This window comes from Vidua macroura, chromosome 13, assembly GCF_024509145.1.
Source record: "Vidua macroura isolate BioBank_ID:100142 chromosome 13, ASM2450914v1, whole genome shotgun sequence".
Classification (NCBI taxonomy): domain Eukaryota; kingdom Metazoa; phylum Chordata; class Aves; order Passeriformes; family Viduidae; genus Vidua; species Vidua macroura.
This window is the reverse complement of record NC_071583.1, coordinates 5232742-5242621: the sequence shown is the minus strand read 5'-3', so window position 1 is coordinate 5242621 and position 9880 is coordinate 5232742.

Below are 9880 nucleotides of genomic sequence, written 5' to 3'. Positions count from 1 at the left end.
ACCTTGCCCACAACATACAGATGCTCCAGCAGGTTAGTACCCGTAGAGAAAGTACAGAAAAGCACGAGCAGGAAGAATGTGCTGAATGCTTCAACAGGTCCTTGACATGTTTTTGGATGACAAACCATACCAGAGAGGAAGTTAGAAATTATTTCCATTTGGTATACACCTACCTTCTCACATCTGGCAGTTTTGCAGCTTCATCAGATGAATTCTTTTGTTCCATTCCGATTATGAATTACAAGTAGATTTGGGAGGTTTGTTATTTACTCCTCCAGGTTATCACCTAGACAAGAATCCAGGGTGATGTTATCCTACTTAGCACACCAGCCTGCAGGCAGTCTGATTTCTCTCCAGTATCACCTAGTGGAATTACCAGCTTATTTCCTGTAAAAGCTTGGTTTTCCCACTCTCCATAATTTTAAGAATTACAAAGGGACATTCTTTTGCAGATGGACAGGATTTTATACACATTATATGGGTCAAGCAGATTTTAAAATGCAGTTTCTTCAGGAACTGTATGTATTCTACATGTTTGTTTTCACTCAATAATTCTCCTGCTCTTTTCCCCCATTCCCAGTGCATCCCTCTCCTCTTGAACTTTCTCAGCATCAAGTCCTGCTAATGGTAGATGTGATTATCTGGCTGTTCCCACCAACATCCATGACATCTCTTGTTAAAAAACAAACCCAGAGTAGCACAGGCAACCCCTCCCATTCATCTTATTCTGCCCTTAGTCAGACAAGATTAAAGACCTTTCAGTAATTAAAGATGGAAGGGTGTCATTGAAAGGCACAGGGCAGCAGGGGAAGGTGAGTTATCCAAGCAACACATCCGTGAGTTTCTTGTCTCTTCTGACCCCTTGTTCTGAAGGCTACTGTTAGTAAATCAAGATTAATGAGAAGAACAGCACTTAAGTGCACCTGATCATAAATCTGGGAGAGTTAGTACACTCTCTGACAAGATTAATGTATTTTATATCTGACACTGTCTGTGAAACATTCTGTGTTCAATTTATTACCACCTCAGACCTGAAAGTGGAGCACAGATTTCCTCACAGAGCAAATTTCACTTTTTTGCAGAGTGTTTCATTTGCAACTCTATATCCATTTTCATTTCTCTTGAGGTTATTTTCATTATGAAATAAACTTTTAATGTAATTCCAGTATAATTATACATGAACCAACATATTGGCAAAAAGCCACGGAAGAGTGTTGTTGGTTAGATCATTAAAACAATCTGGGGATTTTTTGAGGAAACATCAGAAAATGCCATTTCACTTAATTCAAAACATTACAAATGAAGAATTGTTCAAAAATTTGTGAGCTGGGGAGAAAAAAAATCAGTAACCTAAACTACTTTTTAATATACTTTTTTACTTGAAACAGATTGAATTTCACATAGACCTGCTTTCTTCCTTTGAAATTTATAATGATCAGCAAATACTTAATTTACATTTTAAAAAGTCTGAACCCAAACTGCAGTAATTGCAATTTACTGAAACAGTTTTTTTCAACTAAGCCAGTTCCTTCCTTTAAATTCCCTCAGCTGATGAATAAGAATGGTTGAGATTTTGGGTTGCTGTCTAAATTTGAGATAACAGCATTTTTCAAATCTTGAATTCCTCAGCAGTTAGGAAACAATTCCCACGGTGCCATAACAGCCACAAGAACTCTACAACAAATTGTAGCAGATATTCAGATGTCTGGAAGTTCTTGAGCATGGTCAGTGCACGTGGTGATGATTAGCTCCTCAAGTTCTCTTTGGTGGGCTGAGCACACCTGGGATCAGCATCAGACATTGCGGAGAGAATTATTTTGTGCAAGGCCACACCAGCTGCAGTGACAGCGTGACAGAACAAGCAAAGGTAGTGCCACCCAACTCATCCCTTGTAGCTGAAATATAATAGAGCAAGGAGAAATGGGATTCAGTCCATTGAAGGAACTCCTCACCAGTTGCTTCCTCCCAGAGCTGCCCCCAGGTCCCAGTGAATGAGCCCCAGGCACGATGGGCTGGTGGCACAACTCTCCCCATAACCATTCCCTCCTCCCAGGGCTGTACTCGTACAATTATCTGTGCCAGAAAATACCTGAATCACAACCAGACCTAGAGAATGACCAGAGGGCCCAGTTTTATTCCTCTGGAGAGAAGCCAATGGACACAGAGCATCCATCTTTAAGATGCTCCTCCAATTCACACCACAGCTCCCCTGGCCTCCAGGCTGATATATGCCATGGGAAGAACATGCCTGACAGAAGGCAATTTCCCTCCCAAGGCTCATCCCTGTTCACAGCTCCTGTCTTTACCCCATTTGATTCCCCTCCTCACAAACAGCCCCACTCTCACCAGTTCCTGCCCTCTGACACCGCATTCCTAAAGGCAGCACCCCACAAAAAGTTTGTTTCTCATTATATTTCTTGATCTTCACTGCCACTGTCACCTCCTCCCCCCACACCATATGTTCCTCATCTCTTCCCTGCTGAGCAGTCTCTGGTCTCTGAAATCTGACAGTTGAAGTGACCTCCCCCTCCTGGTCCCCAGCTCTGTCTCAGCAGAAGTCAGGGACTGCAGTTGGCACACACTGCTCTCCTCAGGAACACACCTGCAAACAAGGGTAAAAGCACGTCCTCATTCCACCCTTAATCAGCTCTCTCTCCTGATGCTGTGGGGGTTTTGGGACACGAGGTCTTCTGTTATTTGGCTATAGAGTGTTTAAGCAGGTCCTCTCATCTGGTTGAGGTCACTGGGTGCTTCACAACACAGACTCTGTCCCCCATATTACTACAGACTATCCATTTCTAAAGCCTTTTTGTCACATTTTTCTCACCAGCACCACAGAAGAGCTTCTGCCATAGTGTGAACTCTCAAAGAGATTCTCAAGACACAAGGTCAGAATCTCACCCATATACAAACCAGTTACTCCTGTTCGTGCTTCAGATCCGCAGCCAGGACTAAAATAAAGCAAAGTCAAGTTCTCTAATCTTCCACAGTATAAAACACCCAGCAATCAGGGGCTTATTAGCAGATAATGATTTACTTTCTACCCACCAGTTATTTGCAAAGATCATCCGCTCTCCCTGTCTGAAGTATCATCAGGGCTTCTCCAAAAGTCTACTCCATTTATCATTAGGGGGATTTACACTGTAAACAGGACAGCTGCATTACTAAGTCTAATTACCCTGAGAAGACAAAGCACCGTGTGCCTACACATCGCCCTGGAATTAGAAGTCCAGGTAGAACAGGAGACAGGCTTTTAATTAAACAAAGTCAGTTACCTCTCACAGAAAGCCTACGATTTAATTTGAGCACACATACAGGAAGAACAGCAGGTCGAGCACCTTCCCCATCTTGTGAACCTGAAGCCTAGTGATTGCCACACACAACAATCATTCTACCCATCTGCCTCACATTTCTCTTTAGGAGTATTTCGTTCTCTTCTTGGCTTTCTTTCCTTTAATTAGGAGTAAGGAAAAGGTTGTAGTGACTTCATAGCATGTCAAATTTAATCTGCGTAAGACCCCACCACGTGTTGGGGGGATGTGCGGCAGGAGTTTTTAATAAAGGATTACAGAATGCACCTGCTGTGGCTGAAATATTGTGAGCTTTCTCAAAGCTCTGGGAGGCCTGCATTAGGTCAGCTTTGACTTGAACATTTATTACTTATCAACCTTTGGCATTGGGACGGAGTCTGGAGCATGGTGATGGTATCAGCTGATTTAAATTGCCAAAAAAGTGATCAGGTTGTTTGCACAGAACCAGAGAAGTGTTTGTCTTAACGGCTGCTGCAAAGATGGGTATGATTCCTCTGCCCCAGACAATATTGGTTTTTTTGTTCCCAAATGTCATCAGATAATGACTTTTATGCCAACAAGTTAATTGCAAAAGCAAAGCAATGAAAATATATACTGAACCATAGTCACGTATTTTCTACATTTGCTTTTAATTTAATGTAATGAACAGAGAATTTTGTGAAGGAAGATTGCGGATGCCATGGAAAATAAATGCTGTTTCTGAGCAAAACCATCATGCAGCCAAATGAGCTGCCAATTCCCCTTTTCTTGCACCTCTTGCACTGTTCATTTCTTCTGTTTTCCACAGGGTGTGGGACACGGGGTCAGTCACTTTCTCCATATGAAGGCGCTCAGCCCAGAGCTCCCCAGGACACACCTTTGGCAGTTTGGTGCAGGTTTGGGACAGACATCCTCACTCCAACCGGCTGCAGCAGCTCCAGCTTGCTCAGGCAGGTCCAGGACTACTGGGGCAGACAGAGGCAGCCCCAGTACACTCCCCTATGTGTTTGAGATGCCTCCTGCTCACGCTTCCTTTCCATTTTCTGGTTTTGAGGCGATCTGAACTAAGAAAAGCTCGCTGTAGAGCACTGCTGGCATGCACAGCTGCACTGCCTGGTTCAGCAGCTCTGACACCCCGAGCAGAGCCAGGCACGAGCAGTTACACAGACCACTTCACCAGGGCTGCCGAGCTGCACCAAGCACGCTGGGAAACAGCCCCCTTTGGAGTGTTAGGTGTCTCCTTTTGGATAAATCACTTGTCAGTTCATCGCTCACAGCTGCCAGCCTGCACCAGACTATTTACTGCATCCCAGCCCTGCGGTTCTAATGGCTCACAAAAGAAGTGAGAGACATCCTGAAAATACACGGAGCACTGACAAGTGCTAATGGGGCTGCTCTCCTGCTTTAAAGCAATTCTATTAACACATTATGCTGCAACTGAGGGTAATTATTTCCAAGGGAAATGGCTGCATGACCCAGGATAGGCTCTCATAATGGCGATTAAACTCACATGTGACTAATACACATAAGACATTAACTGAAGTTTGAGGATTTATTAAGATTTGCAGACACATCTCCAGGGCCACAGAAGACAGTCTGCTTGGGTTGCAGAAACCAAATATAAAGTAAGAAATGTTCTCCTTGGCTTATAAAGCTTAATAAATTCATTTAATATTTTTAGTAATACTTTCAATTATAAAGGAATACCTCTGCAAATCCAACATTTTATTTAGTAAACACGTGAAAATGAAAGGGTTGTCACTCATAATATGTAATAAAGTAGTACATTTCACCTTCAGTTAACACTAACCTACAAGACTGAAGAAGATTCAAGTGTTTGGACAACACTCTCAGGCCCGTGGTGTGATTTCTGGGGCTGTCCTGTACAGGGTCAGGAGTTGGACTTTGGTGATCTTGTGCGTCCTTCCAACTCAGGTTATGCTATGATTCTACCTCTAAATATTAAGATAATTGAGAAAAATTAGAAAGGGGTTAAAAAATAGTGTTTACATTCCACTGTTCCTCATCTAGCATTGTCTTTCTCTCCCTTTCTGCAACCTGATGGCAGCACAGCATTGTGCATTCAACCCTTCCCTGCCACACACAGAAGCAGAATACTGATAAATGGGACTCTCCTTGTTCCTTTGCAGCACCCAACTGGCTCAGCCAGTGCTGGAAAGGGATGAAAGCCAGCAGCTGATTCCTCTGCCACTGGAAAATCTCCACCTGTCTCCCTCGTGACACTGGCTCTCTGTTACATGCCAGTCATGCTTTCACCTACCACCGATGCAAATCCATCCCAGCAGGAGCTATAAGCAGGGCCAACAGCAAAAGTGATAATGCAACTTCTGCTGTGCCACGCATGCTGCAGCCTCAGAGTGGAACAGCCTTGCCAGCAGCATGAAAGGAAACCTTTCCAGGGGGCCCCACGGTGGCTTGTTGTGAGCTACTGAGCTCCCTCACAGACTACTGAGAGGGTACCAGTGAGCCACCAGCCTCCCACACCTCTCAGGGTGGCTCTGCTGTGTCAGGGTGGCAGCTGGTTGCAGCTACAGAGCAGTTGGCAAACCTTTAGCCCTTTACAGGAAACCATTCTGCAGCACCTGTCTGTAAGAACCAAATGCTCTTATGGAGAGTTTCCTCAGCTGCACAATACTGTAAACGTTCCTGAAGAACAAATTGTGCTGTTTTGAAAGGATAAATGACTCTCATCTAATTCTGTCCCTGCAAGAGCAGTGCAGGAGGCTTTAATGACTATCTCTCCATTGCCTTTTGAATGTGTGTTTATGCACAGTTTGGATATAAGGAGTGGAAGGAAGAGGAGAACAGAAATGAGGAAAATTTCGATCTCCATCCCGGGCTGAATGAGCATAGCAGCAGCTTTTACCACGCAGCCAAATTTTCCACTGCCTGTAAAGCCTCACAGTAGCTGCACACAGTCAATATTTGATAGACAAGTTGGCAAAGCTCTTACATCTCACATTACCTGCTTGCTACACAGCAGACTGGCTTGTAGGCAGTTGGGCTGCAGGAATCCGCACTAGGGAAACACCAGTCTGGCTTCTCCCTTGGACCTGTGCCCTGGGGACAGGATGGGAACAGCTCTTAGCTCTTACTGTCACAAGCAATAGAGCAGAGATAGAATTGCTTTCCAACACTGATGGAAAACCTTTGGGCTCCATCATTTACGCAGGATTTCTATGGATAAAGGTGCACACCAGGATATCCACTGCATTTACCAACCTATCTGCATTCATTCAACAACTTGGCGCTGTTTGTGTGTCACAGCCTGCAGCTGGATCTCAAACACAATCTCCATGGCAGGACTCTGGCTAGAGCAGCAGCACCATTCCTCTCAGGCTGGTGGTACTCTGTCCCATCCTCCTGCTTGGCCACTCCCTGAAATCAGCAGACAGCCAAACCCCATAGGTGCAGAACAGGACATTTATGAACTTGATAGATAAAAAAAAAATTTTAAAAAATTAAAGGAGTGACTTCATCAGTCATCAAACATTGATTTATCCTAGATCTGAGGATACAAGGAATCACACTCCAGAACATAACGTGCAGTGGGAAAAAACATTAAGAAAGGAAATAGTTCGTCATTTCACAGGCTATTTATTCATATATATATATGAATAGCAGATATATATTTCTACCTATCCAGCAGGTAAAGCACAATTGGTAGGCTCAATAATGTCATTCCTTTATTAAAAACACCTCTAGAATCTCCAAAGCAATCCTTGAATTGGGCCTCCCATAAGGAAAAAATAAATATTGTTGGAGAATACAGAAAACATTCCTGCCTCTTTCAGCTTGTCTGACAGAACATAATTCTGCACACCTATGGATCAGCAGATCAATGATCCAGGAACATAACTCTGTTGAAATAGTCTTGATGTGGTGAGCATTAATGGCTCAGAATAGGCCTATAGGGTCTCACCCATCAGTGCACCTGCAGCAATTCAGAAAACTGTAGCATCTCTGAAACTGCCATCAGCCCATTAAACCACAGATCTACAGAAGCACCTCTCTCTAAAGGAGCAGCAAAATCTGATTTGATTTGGCAGACTCAAATAGTCTTATCAGAACTATAAATTAAAATATCTTCAAAGGTGCTTATGGGGCTTTTAGATCCCCCATGGTTGAAAACCCCACACCTTTTGCATGCCGTGAATCCAGAACTGCAATGGATAAACCAAGATTCCATTTATGAATTCATGTCAAAACAACACAGAAAAACCTCCCCCCATAGCCCAGCCAGCCTTCCCCATCCATCAGGGCTTTCCCCAAAGAGAAGACATCCAAAAGGGACTGGATTTGTGCCATCACTGTTCAAGGGTACAAGGGGGAAAAAACCACAGCATTTAGAGCTATACCCAACCCATATTTTAAAGGTTTCTCTGCAAAAATGCTTACAGATATTTGGATAATATCTTTAAAATAAATTAAAGATATTTAATTTAAAATAAAAACTAAAATATTGATACATTAATCATAAATAAACATGTACCATAAATGCAGCTCTGTAAGAAGAGTCCTGAAAGGTATTATAAACAGCTCAAAAAATTTCTTCTTGCATGAACTTCAACACTCCAGATCTGTTTGTTGCTAGGCTTAATTTTCATTCATGTGGAAAAAAAAGAAGGTTTTGCTAAAAGGATGCAAATATCCCTGTGCTTCATAAAAGAAAGTTCCTTTTTTGTCACCATAATTATCTAATTAAAAACTGTGCTTGTCACATCTTGGAAAATTAACTGTCTTCACATAGGGTGAATGCTATCATTTCAAGAGGTCACAATAAATTACTTATAAACAAGAAAACAAAATTAATTCCTGATCTAAGCACTAAATTCTTTACAGACCTAATTAAAGAGCAAAACTCAGCATCCTGAAGTGACTGAACAGAAATCTGCAGAATATGAACAGAAATCTGCAGAATAGGAATCTGTGTGTTTAAGGGAACAACTCAACACATTTGAGAAAGAGATGAAAAGCACCAAATGAATAATATAAAAGATGAGAGACAGGATTTCATGCAATTGCAATATGAATATCAATACACCCCAACACTAGAACAGTGAGTGCATCATTATTGTAGAAACTGGAGAATTGGCTTTGTTGTCATTCAATGCCAAAAATCAATGCTCAGTATCCTATTCTCATGACACTGTTACAATTCATAAATTATTAACTGGAGTCTTTTGTAAAAAGTTCCTGTTTACAAGGTTACTCTGTAAGTTAAAATGTTTGTTTGCCCTCAGATCTCTACTGTAAAGCATCTGTGGGTAGATTTACATGATGAAGTTGATAGATTTGTATTTTGACAGTACATCTGTCATCCTCGCTTCCCGTGTCAAGAGGTCAGGTGTGCACTTGGAGTTATCAGGTGGCTCATTAGTGTCCTGTGGGATGTGCTACCTTGTCTGCTTTGCTTTAAGTGACAAAAAACATTCTTTCTAGCCCTTGCTGCAGGAATTCACATCCCCTCTGCAATTGTTTGTGTTTTCCTGCTGTCAGAAGATTGGATTCTTAGCACATGAACAGAGAGAATGTCTCTGGACACAGCACCATGTGGGGGCAAAGCCCAATCCTTTCACACACACCCTGATCCATCAGAGGGTGTGAGTACCCCCATGGCCTCTTCTTGACAAGGCCTGGAATACATGTTTAGACACTCAGCACAGCCACGTTACATCTTGCACCATCCCTGTGTAAAAAATGCACATTAACCAGAGGCAAGAAGCCCTGAGCTCACTGCTAGCCACAGGCAGGCACTTGTGCTCCTTGCAGGGGTAGGGCCTAATCCTCAGGCTGTGAAAGCCATGGGCTACTGCAGGATGAAGCAGTTTTCCCATGACTTTCCAAAGGCCCTGTAGAAGTTGTTGAAAGCAGCAGTACATTCCTCTGCTCTTCCTGCAATATTCCTCGCGGATTTGCTAATGCCTCCTGCTGACTGCAGGCACATCTTCAAAAGGCAGATAGAGAACATCATTGTGCATTCATCTGGGCTCGTGTGAACTCATCAGCTCCAGGAGTTCCACAGGAATCCGAGTGACAGCAGAGTTTAGTCCTGTGAATAGCAGGGCTGTTTTACAAAGCACCGATTTTATTTTGTTGGGAGTTAGAGTAATGCATTTCACATTGATTTTACCACTGTAGTAGATTACTTTGTGAGCTACTTAATTTAAAGGGTAAGCAAACAGCTGACAATTTTGCTTGCAAATTACTTGTTCTAGTGAATTTTAAGCAATGGGAATATTTGTCGAAAAATGTGGTAAAGAAAAAAATCATCACGATTCTGTAAACTGTAAAATCACCCAGTGCACGACGAGCTTGGGTGGATCTGCATAGTACTGTACAGCAGATAAATAGATTTAACCTAATAGATAATAGATAGAACCTACTTTTGTGTTGCCTTTTAGGCTGTTTTTCCACTGCTATAATGTTCATCTCCTTCTCACAGTGGCTCATGGATGGCCTCATAGATGTTCCTTTAAGTTGCATGAAAATTATTTTGCAATTTATTGTGGCTCTCTAAGGCCTCAGCCATATGAAGGCCATGGGTTAACAGTGTTTGAAATGTCTTG